This window comes from Trichechus manatus, unplaced genomic scaffold (genome assembly GCF_000243295.1).
Source record: "Trichechus manatus latirostris isolate Lorelei unplaced genomic scaffold, TriManLat1.0 scaffold00139, whole genome shotgun sequence".
Classification (NCBI taxonomy): Eukaryota; Metazoa; Chordata; class Mammalia; order Sirenia; family Trichechidae; genus Trichechus; species Trichechus manatus.
The window spans coordinates 647448-666043 of record NW_004444075.1 but is presented as its reverse complement, the minus strand read 5'-3'; the positions used below and the strand labels follow the sequence as shown (position 1 = coordinate 666043).

The 18596-nt window shown below is 38.6% G+C and overlaps 1 protein-coding gene across 8 annotated transcripts in view; it reads right to left on the bottom strand.

The window, feature by feature from the left end:
• Positions 1-18596, bottom strand: part of INPP4B (inositol polyphosphate-4-phosphatase type II B) — a 961283-nt gene that overhangs the window by 497986 nt on the left and 444701 nt on the right. The window lies entirely within an intron of this gene.

Sequence of the window (18596 nt, the reverse complement as noted above, 5' to 3'; positions counted from 1 at the left end):
ATAAAGCAAAAATCTTGAGGGCAACCAGAGCAAAAGGCAAATTACATATGAGGTACCAAAGAAAAGAATTATAGTTGAATTCTTGTTAGATACTGTACAAGCCAGGAGACAATGTAGTGATATCTTTAAAGTGGTAAAAGGAAAAAAAAAAAAAAAAAAAAAACCTGTCAACCCAGATCCTATGCAAAGTAAAAATAACTTTCAAAATTTATGGCAAAATAATAACTTTCTTTCAGACTAAAACTTACAAAATTTATTATTAGCAGGTTTGCAATGCAAGAAATGTTAAAGTTAGTTCTCCAAGAATAAAATACGCTAGGAAAAACTTGGATCTACATAAAGAAATAAAGAGCACTATAAGTGGTATAAAGGAAAGTAAATGTTAAAATCACTTTTTCTTACTTTTAATTACTAAAAAAGATAATTGTCTAAGGCAGAGGTTGGCAAACTTTTTTTCTGTTAAGGGCCAGATTATACATATTTCAGACTTTGTGGTCCATATAGTCTCTGTCACAACTACTCAACTCTGCTGTTGTAGTGTGAAAGCAACAATAAACAAAACCAAAAAACCAAACCTGTTGCCGTTGAGTCGATTCGGACTCATAGCGACCCTATAGAGCAGAGTAGAACTGCCCCATAGAGTTTCCAAGGGGCACCTGGTAGATTTGAACTGCTGACCTTTGGTTAGTAGCTGTAGCTCTTAACCACTACACCACCAGGGTTTCCAAAAGCAACCATAGACAATACATAAACAAATGGAGATGGCTGTGTTGCAATGAAACTTTATTTGCAAAAACAGCTGGTAGGCTGGATTTGGTCTGCAGGTTGGTGTTTGCCAATTCCTAGTCTACAGCAAAAACAGTAGCAATGTAAGGTGTGCTTATAGCATATAAAAAAGAGCAACAACATGTCAACAACAGCAAAAGGGATGAGAGGAAGTAATGGTGAGTATGTTGTATAGTTCTTATACTAAAAGTGTGGTATACAACTATACCACTAAAAGTATCATATTATCATTTGAAGGTAGACTTCAATTAATAAAAAGGTATATCGTAATGTCTAGGGTAACCAATACATTTTTTAAAAAAGTATATTAATAATGGAGATAAAATGGAATAACAAAAAATACAAATCATCCAAAAGTAGAGGAAAAATAGCAAAATCAGATGGAACAAAAAGAAAGCAACTAGCAAGATGTTTGTTTTCAAACCAATCACATTAACAATTATATTAAATCTAAATAATCTAAACATACCAATTAAAAGACAAAGATTAACAGCTTTGTCTTTTAACATGTAAGAAAGCAAAAAAGACAATATGTTTTGCAGCTATATTTAAATATAATGACAGGCAGGTTAAATATAAAAGAATAGAAAATATATACAATGAAAACATTAATCAAAAGAAGGCTGGAATGGGTATACTAATATCAGACAAAATAGATTTAAAATCAAGGAATATTACCAGGGACATTACATAATGACAAAACAATTAATTCACCTATAATATATAACAATCCTAAATGTGAATGCACCTAACAACAGAGCTTCACAATATATGAAGAAAAGATGGAAAAAGCTGAAACAAGAAATAGGCAAATCTACAATTACGCTTAGAGACTTCAACACTCCTATCTCAGTAGTTGATAGAACAAGTAGAAAATCAGTGATTATACAGAAGACCTAAATGACATCACCAACAACTTGACCTAACTGGCATTTATGAAACAATTCACTAGACAATAACAAATATACACTTTTTTCAAAAAATAAAGTGCAATGGAACATTCATTAAGATTTATATACTAAGTTTTAAAACAAACCTTAACAAATTTAAAAGAACTGAAGTCGTACCAAGTCATACATTTTCTGACCATAACAAAATTAAATTAGAAGCCAATAACAGAAAGATACATGGAAAATTAAATAATACATTAGTAAATAGCTCATGAATCAAAAAAGAATTCACAAGGGAAATTTTATATATATATAAATAAATTCAATCAAAACAGAATCACTAGTGCTTTCAAGGATAGTTTTATAGATGGGATCCAGCAATATTCCCAGATGTGGAATATACATTCTCCAAAATCCAAATAGACCAACAAAATGTTGGGCCTCCTGCTTAGTCTTGGGGCTAGGCAGCAACAACAGCTTATTCTTGGTTGCCTGTGGAATGTCACAGGTGGCTCCTGCTCAAGTTATTCCCAAGAATTTCACCATTTGGGCAGGGCCCTGGATTTTTGCTGGATTTATTAACCAACTTCTATTGGTCATGTGGGCCACCACTGTTTTCAAATCAGCCCTAGCCCGTTCTTTGGTATTTCATATTAACATAATATCCTCAGTGTACTATATCATTAACACTTGACATCTACACCAAGTTCAAGTCTCTTCTAACCAAATTATGACAATAAGCTAGTGAATTCAAGTAATCCTGTGGCAACACAGTGAAAGTAAATGGGATCATTCCCACATGAAAGCAAACTGCAGCTGGTTCTTTTACAAGATTGGGATCAAGAAAAAGATACTTCCAAGCTCAATCACTGAGTACAAGTCTCCTTCGGACTGCTGCATTCTCTGCACCATTGATACCGTGTCTGGAGCAGCTGAAGTCACAGGTGGCACTACTTTATTTAGGCCTCTGTAGTCTACTGTCAGCCTCCATGAGCCGTCTGCCATTTCCACGGGCCATACAGGCTGTTATGCAGAACATTTGGTGGCACGAACACTCCATCCTTTAGCATGTCTTAAATCAAAGCAGTGATCTCCTTTTGTCCACCAGTTATCCTATACTGTTTCAAATTAACAACCTGAGTAGGTTTGGGCAATTCTAATAGTTCCCATTTAGCATGTCCAATCAATACTGACCTAAGGGCAGACTTAATACAACTTCAGTTTTGCAATATCAGGTAGAGGCAGCATTCCCCAATTAGACATAATATCTATATCATATTCAAGTAAGGGAGATGCAACTACTTCATACAAGATCTGTTTAAATCTTCCAATCTTCATCCAAACTTTCACCTTAGTCCCATCAACCACTGCAACCCCATATTCCCCTAGTCTAACCTTAGGCTAACCTTCAAGATTTTATTGACAGGTTTTGGGATTACAGTACATTGGGCTCCTGTGTCCAGGGGCCCCAAAAAGTCTCTTTCCCACCCCCAGGCCATTTTACCCACACGTGGGCATAGGGCCTTGGGTTCCCTGTTGGGGGCTGAGCCAGAAGACCCTGGTCCCCTCATCAATCCTTATCTTGACTGACTAGCTGAGCCTGCTTCAAATGGTCCCAGGTGGGACTTTCCATAATCAATTTCTTCCGGACTGGGGTGAATAGAATGGATTTGTTTAAGTCTCTTTAATGTTGAAAAGCACTCTGGGAATTTAAAGGGCACATTAGAGTAGGACATGTTGATGCCCATCAGAAGAACCCCCTTCCTGGATTGGAAGGTGATTGGAATCAGCAAGTGGACCTGTTGTTATGCCTGCTTGAGGTGGACAGTTGCGTCCATGGAATGAGCAGACGAGGAGGTGCTGCAGGAATGAATCTAGACGCAGCCCTCTTGCACCCTCTGAGACACAAAATGACAATAAGGATTTCTCTGTCTGCCAGCAAGAAAGACAAAGGTTGCAGAGAGCTATTGGACAGATTCCCCAGGGGGAAGGCCCTGCACCTAGCTAGTAAGGTGATTATATTGGACAATGACACTGGTCGCACCAGGTGGCTACAAACGGGTCCTCACAGAATAGATTCTTACTCTGGTCTGGGCTTTGCATGAGCCCTGGTGGCTCAGTGGTTAAAGTGCTCAGCTGCTAACCAAAAAGTCAGTGGTTCAAACCCACCAGGGGCTCTGCAGGAGAAAGATGTGGCAGTCTGCTTCCGTAAAGATTTACTACTTTGGAAATCCTCTGGGGCAGTTCTACTCTGTCTTTTAGGGTCACTATGAGCTAAAATTGACTTGTCAGCATGGCTTTGTTTTTGTTTTGTTTTGTTTTTTTGGGTGGGGTGGGGAGCTTTGCATATCCCTTGACAGATACAAATGCCAAAAACACTATTAAAGGATTGGAACAAAAGATACTGTACCAATTTGGGCCACTGAGTTATATTTCTTCAGACCAAGGAACACACTTCACAGCCCACAGGGTGCAGCAATGGGCCAAGAAGCATCATATTAAATGGATATACCATGTTGCACACCACCCTCAGAGCAATGGTTTGATGGAGAATTGGAATGGGCAATTGAAACATTTGTTACCTAAAACAGGGAAATAAAGGCATGAAAGGCTGGCTCACACACCTTCATGAGAGTGTGCTCACACTCAACATGTGGGAGGCAAAGGGAGGATCACCATTGGGACAGATCCCTACACTCCTTTGAGGGACCTGAGGAAAAGAGGGTGGGGGAGGACACTGATGTCACTGTACAGTTCTTCCCCACATCACCTAAAATTGCTTTTTTCCTGCCAGATACTGCAATCCAAGGACCAGGGATTCAGCTGCAGGTGCCAGAAGCAGGCGCGATCCTCAAGCAAGGGACAGTGACTATACCCCTGAGCCTGTACATCAGAATTCCCAAGGGCCTGATGGGATGGACTCTACCTTCCCTTCATATGGCAAAATTGGTGTTGACAGTAAATTATGCCATATTGCTTAGTGGTCGAGATAGCCTACTAGTGTTGTACCTATGTAACCCTACCCAACATGAATGGGAGTGGACTGAGGGGGAGGCACTTACTGGACTGGTTTTGTTACCAGCAATCTGGACTGGCACAGAAGCTAAATCTGATGTCCCTTCCCAAGGTGGGAAAGTCTGGGTAAAAATGAATGAAAAATGGAAGGAAGTAGAAATAATAGCTGAAGGTAAAGGAAGGAATAAATCAGTTAATCAGCAGGGGAAATCTCACATTATGCTAATACCTTGAGACAGACTCATAGCCAGGGAATAATCTCTCAGTTAAATTTTATCAGAGACATTGAAGCCGGCATGACTTCTGGAGTACCTGACCAGATTAGATGGATACCTGCAATGGACCTGGATGGCTGGTACCTGAGAAACCTGAGGACTCCTTGCCCTGCTGAAGGACTAATTGTTAATGACTGTTTTGGACTGGTAAAATGATTGGGGCTGGGGAGTTAATCTTTCAAGTATAAACTGGCCAATGGCTAAAAGAGCCAAGGGGTGGCCTGCAGTGCAGTGAATTACTTAATACGGCATTCTAGCCATAGCCTTTGTAACTCCTACCAAACGACTGGGTGGGACTATGCAAATGAGGTTCTTGTGGCCCACCAAGGGCATTGGATAGCTTGCTAATAATGTAAATAAGGTGCATGGCACTCTCCTGGGAGCGGGACCATGCAAATAAGGTATATGGAACACTAATGAGGGGATTGGTCGATTTTGCAGTCCCATTAGGCTTAAAGGGAGATGCGGAAGGAGAGAGACAGGAGCTGTAACATGGAAGACAGCGAGATACAGCAGCATAACAGGAGCAAGAGTGATAGTGGCCAGGAACCAGGAGACCTGCATGAGACAGCTTCAGTGGGGCTTGCCAACCCAGGTAATGAAGAGTTGTCACACTTGCTCAAGAAGGCCCCCATCAGGGTCTGGCAGCAGGAGGCCTCCAGCAGGGGCCAGCAGCAGATGGTGAGAAGAGGCTGTCCTGATCGAGGAACTGCATCCTGAGTTGTTCCTGTTACTTCCAAATTGATCCCGAGTTGTACTCTTTTACTTCCCTAATAAACCTCTCAACTGTAGTACGGTTCATGAGTTCTGTGCTACATTGCAGCGAATTACTGAACCAAAAGATGACAGGGAGAGTACTGAGGGGAAGGGGAGTAGTTGATGTTAGAGATGATGGAGTGGTAGAGCAGTTTGGAGAAATTGGACATTTGGGACATCTTTAACCTCTGCCTCGTGGGAACCAGTTTTGTGTTGATTCTTACGAAAGAAATTATTCACTTACCAAGAAACATTATAAGAGTCTCAACTTCACTAGTAATCAGGGAAATGTGAATTAAAACAAAATGAAGCATAATTATATAATAATAAGCAAAAATTTTAAAGTCAAAAAAAAATCAAACACTTATCAGGATTTTAGAACAATTACTTTTATACAATGCTGGTTGTAAAACACAATAGAAAATGATTTGTTAACATCAAGTAAAGCTGAAAAGGGATATATACTTTATGCTCAGCAATTCCACTTGTAAGTATATATTCTAGAGAAATTCTTGAAGATGCATAGAAGAGGAGAATTACAAGAATGTTCATAACTGTGTGGTAAAGAATTAACCTTATCCAAAGATAGACCTGGCTTATGCCCTCATCACCTGAGAAGTGATTTCTAGAAAGAGTGCCTTTGTTTACTTTAGGGCCTTGGTCCACACCAAACAGTTTAATAATGTGAAAAATTTATGAGGGGGTCTTTGGGCCATGTAGTATCCACTCTACCTCCATAGGAGGTAGAGACTAAAGGTTAGCCACACAAGCAGTCCACTGTATCTATGTGATCAAGCCCCAGTAAAAACTCTGTACACCAAGGCTCGGATGAGCTTTCCTGGTTGACAATATTCCATGTGTATTATCACTCATTTCCAGGAGGCTAGCACCATCTGTGACTCCACTGGAGACAGCAACCAGAAGCTCCATACTTAGAATGTTCCTGGACTCTGTCCTATGTGCCTTTTTCCTTGGTTGATTTTCATCTGTATCCTTTAGCTATAATAAATCATTATCATGACTTCTATGAGTTTTTAGTGAGGTCTGTGAGTTCTTGTAAATTATTAAAATAAAGGGTGGTCATGGGGACCCACAAACTTGCAGTTGGTGCCAGAAGTGACAGTGGTCTTGTGAACTGTTCCCTACCTGTGCAATGAGTGTCAGAAATAAGGGTAGTCTTGTGGACTGTGTACCCCCTAACATTGGAATAACAAATTCACTTGCAATATCAGGCTAACTGTACATCAATAAGAAAATAGGTAAATATATTATGGTATATTCATTCTACATAGCCGCAGAGTGAATGAATCTTAGTTCCATGCATCAGCATAAATAAACTTTACAAAGTATTCAGAGAAAGAGAGAAAGTTGAAGGGCAGGGGGAGGGCAGGAGAGAGAGAGGGAGGAATGGAGAGAGGGAGGGAGGAAGAAAGGCAGAGAGTGAAAGAGAGAGTTGTGACAGTATTTACAGAAAATTTTAAAACATTAAAAACAGTACAGATCTATATTACTTGGGGCACATAACACATGAAGTATCATTGCAGATACACAAAAAACTCTAATATCAGAATAGTTTTAATATCTGGGAGGTAGGAGGGGCAGGAGGGAATGTCATCATGGAAGGGAACACAGGGACCTTTAATGGTATTGGGATGGTTTTATTTTGTAAACTTGGTAATAGATACAAAATGTCTTCTGTATTTTTCTTTATACATTTTGATATGCTCTAAATCTTCAAAATGAATTTAATTAACTAAAGAAAATAGGTAGTCTTATATTTAGAGGAAATGCAAAACAAGTGGGGTAGTAGGTTTGAGAAGAAAGATGGAGCTTTAAGCCAGCCTTTATGAGGACTGGGCAAGGAACACAGGTACATGTGTGGGCAGCCATAATAGTTCAGACCTAAGAGGGTTTCAGTCTGTCTAGCTGTGTAGCTTTCTCCAGAAGTGCTCAACAGTCTGGTGGAGAAGAAGGCATTTTAGTTGACACAGTGTTGAGGTTTTTTCTGCTAATGTAATGAGATGAGAAGTGTGAAGCCAAGAATGTAATACCAATAAATTAACATAAGTGGACTAAGGCCTCTAGGCTTGGTTAGGAAGTCATTAAAGATAAAAAGACACAGCATATTGGGAAATGAATGAAGGATTTCATTTTTTAAGTGATGAGAAGTTTCAGAATACAGGCATATGGTGAATGGGTAGATAAAATGAAGTGGTGTTCATGGTCAATAGGGCCCATAAGTCAAACTATGCATCAAGAGTGTTAAATGGGTTTTCCCATGGAAAATCACCCAGGGGGATAGAAGGGAGGACCTAGGGGCCAAGGGGAGATTATGTGCCAGGTGGAAAAGTCTGAAGGGACCAGGAATTTGGCCAAAGAGCATGATAAAAAGGGGTAAAGGTGTAGTATAGTCAGGCATCTGTAATCTTAAACAAGATTAGGGGTCCTCTTTTAATTCTAGGAAAATAGGAACCTTATTTCCAGGCTCTGTGGTATATGGACAGTATATTAGAGTAGGTATCAGGCAAGCAGGCACCCTCAGGAGAATGCCAGGTTTCCATTAAGACAAAGAGACAAATGGGAACACTATGAAGAGGTGGAGGAGACTTTGTTTTTCATAGGAACAGAGGATCAAGAGGGACATTGTGTAAAATTTTTAAAGCGGTAAGAGCAGAGGGAGATTAAGCCATAGGCACGCAAGCCCATAGCAAAACAGGGGTGATACAGTGGGCAATGATAGATGACAAGAGGCCCTTGTGGTTTTAATGGATGGACAGGATGACAGAGATGTGAGACATGGTGGGATTAGCTGGACTTGGGTTCTAAATAGACCTCCAGTTAAAGATGTTTCCTGGCCTGTGCTAGCTGAGTTCCAGGCAGAAAGCATTGAAGCCTTGATGATACTGTGTAGCTGTGGCCTTTGTTTATATTTTCAAACGGTGAATTGATATGAAGTGTTGAATGTTACTACTTCCTACTCATCTCAACAAAGAAAAAGGATAGCAAGTCTCTTTTATGTTGATGGTGTCGCCTTTCAGTAGATATACCACTAAACTTAACCACTTCATGTCAGTGCCTCAAAAGTTCTGCAGTCCAGACTTAATTCCAGTAAACCAGGTATAATTCATGATGCCATATCACTTATACACCTTCTAAACATCTGGAATTTATAAGATGGAGTGTGGATGGGCAGAGCTTCTAAATTAGAAGGATCTAAGAATCATCTGAATTTTCTATTATACCATAAAGAAGTGAAGAGACAAGGATATGAGCCAGATGGAAATCTGCCGCTGCCTGCTCTGCTCCTTTCACCTCATGGGAAAAATCAGGCGACTTCGAAGGCTACCATCATTGTAGGACAATTATGCTCAGAGTTCTAAAACCAGGCCTCTATTCTCAGAAAAAAGTAATTTATTTTGATTTTGCATCACTCAAAAGTAATAGTAAAATAATAATAATTATTATTATTAAAAAAATTTTCAGGAAAAAGATTGCATTTGGGGAAAACAGCATGAATTGCCAAATTGGACATTCTACCTGAAAGCAAGTAGGCATGTATTTAAGGTCAAAGTCACTGTTGGCTGCTCAAGAGGCCCCCTGACCAGGCAGAAGATAACCTCCAACAGAGCAGTGGATGAGTGTGCGTGGGGCAATGTTTCTGCCCAGCAAAACCAATTGTCTCAAGAGACAATTGAATTCTTCAGGCCATCAGTATGGTTTTGCTACCAACAGTAAATTTGGTTGGGATCTGCTTTGTCACAGAGGAATAATGATGAGAGATATCAGGGTTCCAGTTTGATCAAAAGTCCAGCTGCAGGGACTCAGCATTGAATTAGTCAGTGACTCTCCCCTCATCTTTACCAGCAGGAAGTAGCACTGATACGAGGCAGATATAGAAGACCTATGGATTTAGCAAGACCAAAAATTAACGATATTTTAAGGTTTGTCACTCAAAATGTGATCCCTGGATACAGCAGCATCTGCATCACCTGGGAGCTTGTTAGAAATGCAGAACCATGGGCCACACCCAGATATCTACTAAATTAGAATCTGCATTTTAGCATAAGAGATTCCTACGTACATTCAAGCTTGAAAAGCACCACTTTAAGGCACAAAGGACCACCAAGATTCCAAGCACATAATTCAGAGAGTTGAATAGATGAATTCCACCAGATAAAAAGCCAATACCAGCTGAAGGCCTGTGTCATTTAGCCAGACTTTCTAAGAGGGATGCCAGGAGCTATCATGGATCCCAGCCTGGACCATGCTTTTTCCAACCTTTGGTTCATGTCCTATCCTCAGTGCTTTGAGTCTGCCCAGGATCTCATAATCTGGGTTCTCTATCTGGGGTCTTTAACATCTACCCTTAAATTGTCGTGTTTGTGATAGACTCTTGCCATTGACCAGCCCTTAACCATCCTAGATTCTGTCTCCAGCTTTTACTCCCTTTCACCTTTGCTCTTTCCAGCCTCAGCTCTGGTGCCTCACTCTTAGAAATCCACTCTATTCCTGGAAGAGTCAGATCGAGGTACCTGTAGTTCTAAACAGAGCCAGTTCATAGTACAACAGACTTTGGAAGGTGCTGGAGCTTGGCGAGGACAGTTGTATGTCAGTGTACAATAAAAATTAGTCATTAAAAGCAAAATCATCTTCTTCTTCTTCTTGTTCCTAGATGCCATCGAGTCGGCTCCAAATCATAGCAACCCTATGTATAATAGAACAAAACACTGCCTGGTCCTGCGTCATCCTCACAATTGTTGTTATGCTTGAACCCACTGATGTAGACACTGTGTCAATCCATCTTGTTGAGAGTCTCCCTCTCCTTTGCTGACCCTCTACTTTACCAAGCATGATGTCCTTCTCCAGGGACTAGTCCTTCCTGATAATATGTTCAAAGTGTGTGAGATGAAGTCTCGTCATCCTTGCTTCTAAGGAGCATTCTGGCTGTACTTCTTCCAAGACAGATATGTTAGTTCTTCTGGCAGTCCAAGGTATATTCAATATTCTTCATTAACACCATAATTCAAAGGCATCAAATCTTTGCAGTCTTCTTTATTCACTGTCCAGCTTTTGCATGCATATCAGGGGATCGAAAACACCATGGCTTGGGTCAGGCATACCTTAGTCTTCAAAGTGACATCTTTGTTTTTTTAACACTTCAAAGAGGTCTTTTACAGCATATTTGCCCAATGCAATGCATCCTTTGATTTCTTGACTGCTGCTTCCATGGGTGTTTGTTGTGGATCCAAGTAAAATGAATCCCTGACAACTTCAATCTTTTCTCCGTATATCATGTTGTTGCTTCTTGGTCCAGTTGTGAGGAATTTTGTTTTCTTTATGTTGAGGTGTAATCCATACTGAAGGCTGTGGTCTTTGATCTTCAACAATAAGTGTTTCAAGTCCTCTTCACTTTCAGCAAGGAAGGTTGTGTCATCTGCATAATGTAGGTTGTTTATGAGTTTTCCTCCAATCCAGATGCCCCATTATTCTACATATAGTCCATCTTCTCTGATTATTTGCTTAGCATGCAAATTGAATAAGTATGGTGAAAGAATACAACCTTGATGCAGAGCTTTCCTGATTTTAAACCATGCAGTATTCCTTGTTCTGTTTGAATGACTGCCTCTTAGCCTATGTACAGGTTCCAAATGAACACAGTTAAGTGTTCTGGAATTCCCATTCTTCATAATGTTATCCATAATTTGTTATGATTCACACAGTCGAATGCCTTTGCATAGTCAATAAAACACAGGTAAACATCTTTCCAGTATTCTCTGCTATCAGCCAAGATCTATCTGACATCGGCAATAATATCCTTTGTTCCATGTCCTGTTCTGAATTCAGCCTGAATTTCTGGAAGTTCCCTGTCGATATACTGCTGCAACCACTTTTGAATAATGTTCAGCAAAATTTTACTTGTGGGTGATATTAATGATATTGTTCGATAATTTCCGCATTCGGTTGGATCACCTTTCTTTGGAACGAGCACAAATATGAGTCTCTTCCAGTTGGTTTCTTAGCATAGACGAGTGAGCACTTTCAGTGCTGCATCCTTTTGTTGAAACATCTCAACTGGTATTGCGTCAGTTCCTGGAGCCTTGTTTTTTGCCAATGCCTTCAATGCAACTTGCACTTCTTCCTTCAGTACTATTAGTTCTTGAACATATACTACCTCCTGAAATAGCTGAAAGTCAACCAGTTCTTTTGGTACAGTAACTCGGTGTATTCCTTCCATTTTCTTTTGATGCTTCCTGCATTGTTTAATATTTTCCCTGTAGAACCCTTCAGTATAGAACTCGAGGTTTGAATTTTCTCTTCAGTTCTTTCAGCTTGAGAAAAGCCAAGTGTGTTCTTCCCTTTTGGCTTTTTAACTCTAGGTTTTTCCACACTTCATTATAATACTTTACATTGTCTTCTTGAGCCACCTTTTGAAATCTTCTGTTCAGCTCTTCTACTTCATCATTTCTTCTTTTTGCTTTAGCTACTCTATGTTCAAGAGCAAGTTTCAGAGTCTCTTCTGACATCCTTTTGGTCTTTTCTTTCTTTCCTGTCTTTTTAATGATCTTTTGCTTTCTTCACGTATGATGTCCTCGATGTCCTCCCACAATTCATCTGGTCTTGAGTCATTCGTGTTCAATGTGTCAAATCTACTTTTACATGGTCTCCAAATTCAGGTGGGATATACTCAAGGTTGCATTTTGGCTCTCGTGGACTTTTTCTAATTTTCTTCAGCTTCAACTTGAACTTGCATATGAGCAATTGTTGGTCTGTTCCACAGTTGGCCCCTGGCCTTGTTGTGGGTGATGATATTGAGCTTCTCCATGGACTCTTTCCACAGATGTAGTCAGTTTGATTCCTGTGTATTTTATTTGGAGACATCCAGGTGTATAGTGGCTGTTTATGTTGTTGAAAAAAGATACTTGCAATGAAGAAGTCGTTGGTTTTGCAAAATTCTGTCATGCGATCTTTGGTGTTATTTCTATCACCAAGGCCGTATTTTGCAACTACTGCTCCTTCTTCCTTGTTTCCAACTTTCACAGTCTAATCTCCAGTAATTACCAATGCATCTTGATTGCATGTGATCAATTTCAGACTGCAGAAGTTGGTAAAATCTTCAATTTCCTCATCTTTGACATTAGTGGTTGGTGTGTAAATTTTAACAATAGTAAGTAATTAAGTAATCTTCCTTGTAGGCATATGGAAATTATTCTGTCACTGACAGCTTTGTACTTCAGGATAGATCTTGAAATGTTCTTTTTGATGATGAATGCAATGCCATTCATCTTCAAGTTGTCATTCCTGGTATAGAACACCATATTGTTGTCCAATTCTCAATGGCCAGTACCAGTCCATTTCAGAACACTAATGCCTAGGATATCAGCCTTTATGTGTTCCATTACATTTTTGACGATTTCCAATTTTTCTAGATTCATACTTCATACATTCCACATTCCTGTTATTAATGGATGTTAGCAGCTGTTTCTTTTTATTTTGAATCATGCCATATCAGGAAATAAGGTCCCAAAAGCTTGTCTAGATCCATGTCTTTAAGGTAGACTACTTTGAGGAGGCAGGTCTCCCCCAGTTATATTTTGAATGCCTTCCAACCGGAGGGACTCATCTTCCGGCACTATATCAGTGTTCCACTGCTAGTCATAAGGTTTTCACTAGCTAGTCTTTTTCAGAAGTAGGCCACCAGGTCCTTCCTTCTAGTCTGTGTTAGTCTGGAAGCTCAGCTGAAGCCTGTCCACTATGAGAGACCCTGCTGGTATTTGAAATACCAGTGGCATAGTTTCCAGCATCATAGCAACATGCTAATCACCACAGTACGACAAACTGACATACGTCTAGCATACAGCAATGCACTGAAAATGTCTGGACTGTGGGTTTTAGGGTACCCAGCAGTTGAAACTCTTGTGACACATGTGAACAGAGAGGGAAAGAGAAGTGGAAACAAGAAAGGAGAATTAATTCAATAAAGTACAATTGACCAGCACTTCATACTTCCTTTCCTTCTTATAAATATCAAAGAAATGGAGGCTCTACTAATATCTTTCACAATTTACACAGTTTTATCTCCACCATTGTTTTTGAAATTCATTTTAACCAACAATAGCCACAATTTTCTAAGTACTTATTATGTGCCAGGTACTTTGTTATCACTTTATACGCATTAATTTAATCTGCATAAAAAATTTATGAAAACCAGTTTTACAGGTGAAGCACTAAAGATTAAAAAGCAATTTGTGCCAGGATCCAGTCAGTAATTTCAGATAACGAGATATGAACTTGAGTTTCTCTGATTCCACAGCCCTCTCTATTACATAGAACACCGACTCTGCAATCTGACTATACAAAAAATTTCAAATTTTTAATTATTCCTTAATAAGTTAGGGCACAGGGGTAGAGAGAAAGGAGGGAGGTCTAGAGGACACATTTATTTTATTTATGCTATCCCTATTTACGAAGAACAACAGTTAAATGCTCAGCTGCTAACCAAAATGTTGGCAGTTCGAAACCTGCCAATGGTTCTTTGGGAGAAAGACCTGGTGATCTGCTTCATAAAGATGACAGCCAAGCAAACCATATAGAGTAGTTCTAGAATTCTGTCCCAAGGGGTTGCTATAAGTCAGAATCGATCCTATTTCTTAAAAATAGAACATCTGGAAAATCTATAATCTATCACTATAGCATTTAATATCCAAATACAATAACACAGACAGGAAGGAGAAAATCAGGTCATGATAGATATTTTTATAATTCTATGTGCATATCTTTTCCAGTCAAGACATCTACCTCTGGCTGTTTTAGTTGGTCTTGATGTGAATATATTTTCACAGACAAGCCAGCAGGAAAATAATCAAGAATAAAAATTCAAAACTATTGACGTTTGAAAATAGAATCTAATGATTGCACATACCCAATTCTCCAGACCCAGCCTTCTGGTTATTTAATAAAGGGTTACTATTTCTTTCCTTTGCTTCTCTGAATCATAGAACTCCCTTTTGGATCTCACAATTCCACTCAAGAAACAATCCCAAATCACGAGTATCAAATAAATGATCTTAATGTTCAAAGGACAGAGCACAAAGCAGCAACACAGAGATCACAGTTAAATAAGCAGAAGAGCTGTGCCTTTGGTTCCCTGTAAATCAGAGGTCAGGCAGTTGCTCACTTGTTTCAAATTTTAATAAAGAGGATGTTGGTCTCTACTAAGTGAGAGAGGCTTTGTCGATCCCTGTGACAAGGCACCTTTAATCCTGAGAACTCAGATGGCCTTGCCTCAGTACTAGGTCAGATCTGAACCAGAATTTAAATAGCTTCCAACAGTGATCTGGTATCCTCACTTGGACCAATTTTAGAAATATAGCTAACTAGCCATTTGACTTGTTGTATTTTGTACTACATCAGTCAGCAAATAGGATAGCATCCTAAATACGCTTGATTTAAGTAAACTAGGGATCATCTCATTTAAGAAATGAGAACACTGAGGCCCAATGGCCGAACAGAAGTGCTCCATGTACCCAGCTGATTAGTGGCCAAGTTGGGATTGCAGAGAAGATGTTTTGTTTTGTTTTATCATGAGCTTTTTACCCTTCTCTTCAGAATGTGGTGCATTTAGTTCTTCTTACATGTTATCCAAAGGACAGAAAACTTTCATTAGCTCTTCCAGAAGAGACTTAAATTTCATTGTAAACTTCTATAAACATTAAGCGGCACATTGAATTTTGCTTACCTAACAGAAACTTGTAAAATCTGGTCTTGACTTTCAAATACACTTCTTTTTTTCGGTTGCTATCACATAGAAAATGTTTTTAAAAATGGTACCAGAGGGTTATAGAGCAGTTTACTAGAAGCTTAGAGATGTTTAAATGCCCTTCCTGGCCATCTTCTAAAACAACTAAGTAAAGGACACACTTAAGATTTTTTTTTTTCTGTTATGTCTATACAAATAAACTGCGTATTCCAAATATAATGACTTCTAGCAACCCACCTGAAGCCTCAAGAAACAGGGGTGTATAGAAAAAAGTTTAATTTGCCTGGAGGTTGGAGGTTGATTCTTTTTCCACAGGTACTAAAGAAGAGGACTTCTGAAGAAGTGCTACCTCAGCAGTGTCAAATATTTCAAAATCCTTATGAACACTGTCACATACATACACCCAGGAGACATTAAATATCATGCACTTTATCAAAACTAAAAGCAAAGATTTTATTATATCTGCAGGACATCTCTAACATAGACATCAGAAGTTATTAATCCACAGAGCTGACTGAATTCTTTATGATGATACATTTCAGGTTTAAATTAGTATTGACTAAATTATCTATAGTTTCTGATGATAAATTGCTCATTTTCTTTTGAAATTTAAAATTTCAAAGGAAGCTAGATAACAAATTTAATTAAAATTTTATCTTCATCTTTTTATTATGACAGGCATGAATAAATGTATATACGTGATTATTATAATTTCAGTTTAGCTCTCTAGAGAAGTTCACAGAGTGCCTCAGGTTATCTGCAGTGAATATAATATGGCGTAACTAAGTTTTCTCACTCATTCTGTCTTCTGCACACAGATAATGCATCTTGATATCTTTCACTACAAGCAGTTCCCTTACTCTCCAATACGTATACAACCATGAATTCTACATTAAAACACTTATTCAATAAAACTACACTATAAGGAGAATAAAAGGAAACAATATGTAAAAATTCCTTTTACATTCTGTCCTAGCCAGAATGCTACTTTTAAATCCTTAATCAGCATGATCAACACTCACCCACTCTCACTTTTTAGCACTTAAAAATCCCTGGCCCTTTTCTCCTTAGTGAACTACTCTGAGTATTTTTTCACCAGTGTTTCTTCCTTTGTTTGGCAAGCTTCTACACTTGCCTTTGTTTGACTATTTCTTGCTGTTGTTTTGTGCTCTTTCTTTTACTCCTTGATATTATGTTAGTTTAGTATGCACACCTAAATCCCTCTCACATGGCACTTACTGTTATAGTAATTCAGCATGGGAGAGACTGTCTAGCAACATGGTTGAGAGATAGTTATGGATTCAGACTGCCTGTGTAAAATGATCATTAAAGCTAGTAAAACTGTAAACTTGGACAATTTACTGAAATGCACTGTCCATTAATTTTTTTTCACATATAAATTGAGGAAATGGTAATATCTGCCTAATGAATTGTGGAGAGCATTGGGTAAATTAATACATGAAAAAATTTAAGTACGCCATCTCTAGCCAAGATGGACCCAATCAAAACTACACTACATGCTGAATAGAAGTAAATACAAAGAACAAGCTACCTAGGACTCCAAAAAGTAAAGAAAAGCAGAAAAATTATGGAAAGGAGTTAAAACTTGGAGAAATAAATTGTATGGGAGTAATTTTTTTTCCCTTCGCTTGGCTTATCATCTTGACCTGAGGGCAGGTATCATTTGTTGATATAGGCCATAAAACAAACTTTGGCAAATTTAAAAGAATAGAAATCTTATGAAGGATGTTCTCAAGCCATAATGGCATTAAACTAGAATTCACTAACAATAATATGTCTGGAAAATAAAAGTATTTGGGATTTAGGCAACACACCCCTATATAACCACCAGGTCAAAGATGAAATCACAAAATAATTAGAAAATAATTTGAATTATGAAAATGAAAATAAAGCATATCAAAAAATTTGGATGCAGCTAAAGTGGTGCTTAGAGGTAAATTTAAAGTGCTCAAATCAATGATGTAATCTTCCATCTTAGGAAGCTGAAAAGATTTGTTGTTGTTTTGTGCCATCAAGCCAATTCTGACTCATAGCAACCCTATATGACAGAGTAGAACTGCCTCATAGGGTTTCCTAGGCTGTAATCTTTATGGGAGAAGATCATCAGGTTTTTTCTCCCACAGAGCGACTGGTAGGTTCAAACTGCTGACATTCCAGTTAGCAGCAAGCACCAAGGAAGGAAGTAATAAACAATAAAATAATAAATGCAGAAATCAATACAATTAAAAATTAGAACAATTGAGAAAAATCAATGAAATCAAAAGATGATTCTTTGAAAAGATCAATAAATTTGATAAACTTCTAACCAGTTGCCCAAGAGGAAACAGAGAGAAGATACAAATTGCCAATATCAGGAATGAAGCAGTGAACATCACTCAGACCACAGACATTACAATGATAATAAAAAAAATTCTGAATCATAATATGAACATAAACAGAGAAATTTAGATAAAACATACCAATGTCTTGAATGATACAAAGTACCAAATCTCACTCAGGAAGAAATAGATAACCTGAATAGTCTTCTACTTATTAGAGAAATTGAATTCATAGATAAAAGCTACAAAGAAAACTCCAGGCCTAGATGGCTTCTCTGGTGAATTACACTAAATATTTGAAGAAAAAGTAATAACAAATTTTCTTAGTTATCTAGTGTTGCTATAACAGAAATAACACAAGTGAATGGCTTTAACAAAGAGAAATTTATTTCTTCACAGTAAAGTAGGCTAAAAGTCCAAATTCAGGGCATCAACTCCAGGGGAAGGCTTTATCTCTCTGTCGGCCTTCTCATCTCATCAATCTTCCCTTGGACTAGAAGCTTCTCTGCACGTGGACCCCAGGTCCAAAGGACGGGCTCTGCTCCTGGCACTACTTTCCTGGTGGTATGAGGTCCCTCTGTCTCTCTGCTCACTTCTATACTTTATATCTCAAGAGATAGCCTCAAGACACAATTAAATCTTGTAGATTGAGTCCTACCTCACTAACACAACTGCTGCCCATTTTCCCTCATTAACATCATAGAGGCAGGATTTACAACATATAGGAAAATCACACAATACTGGGAATCATGGCCCAGCCAAATTGATACATACATTT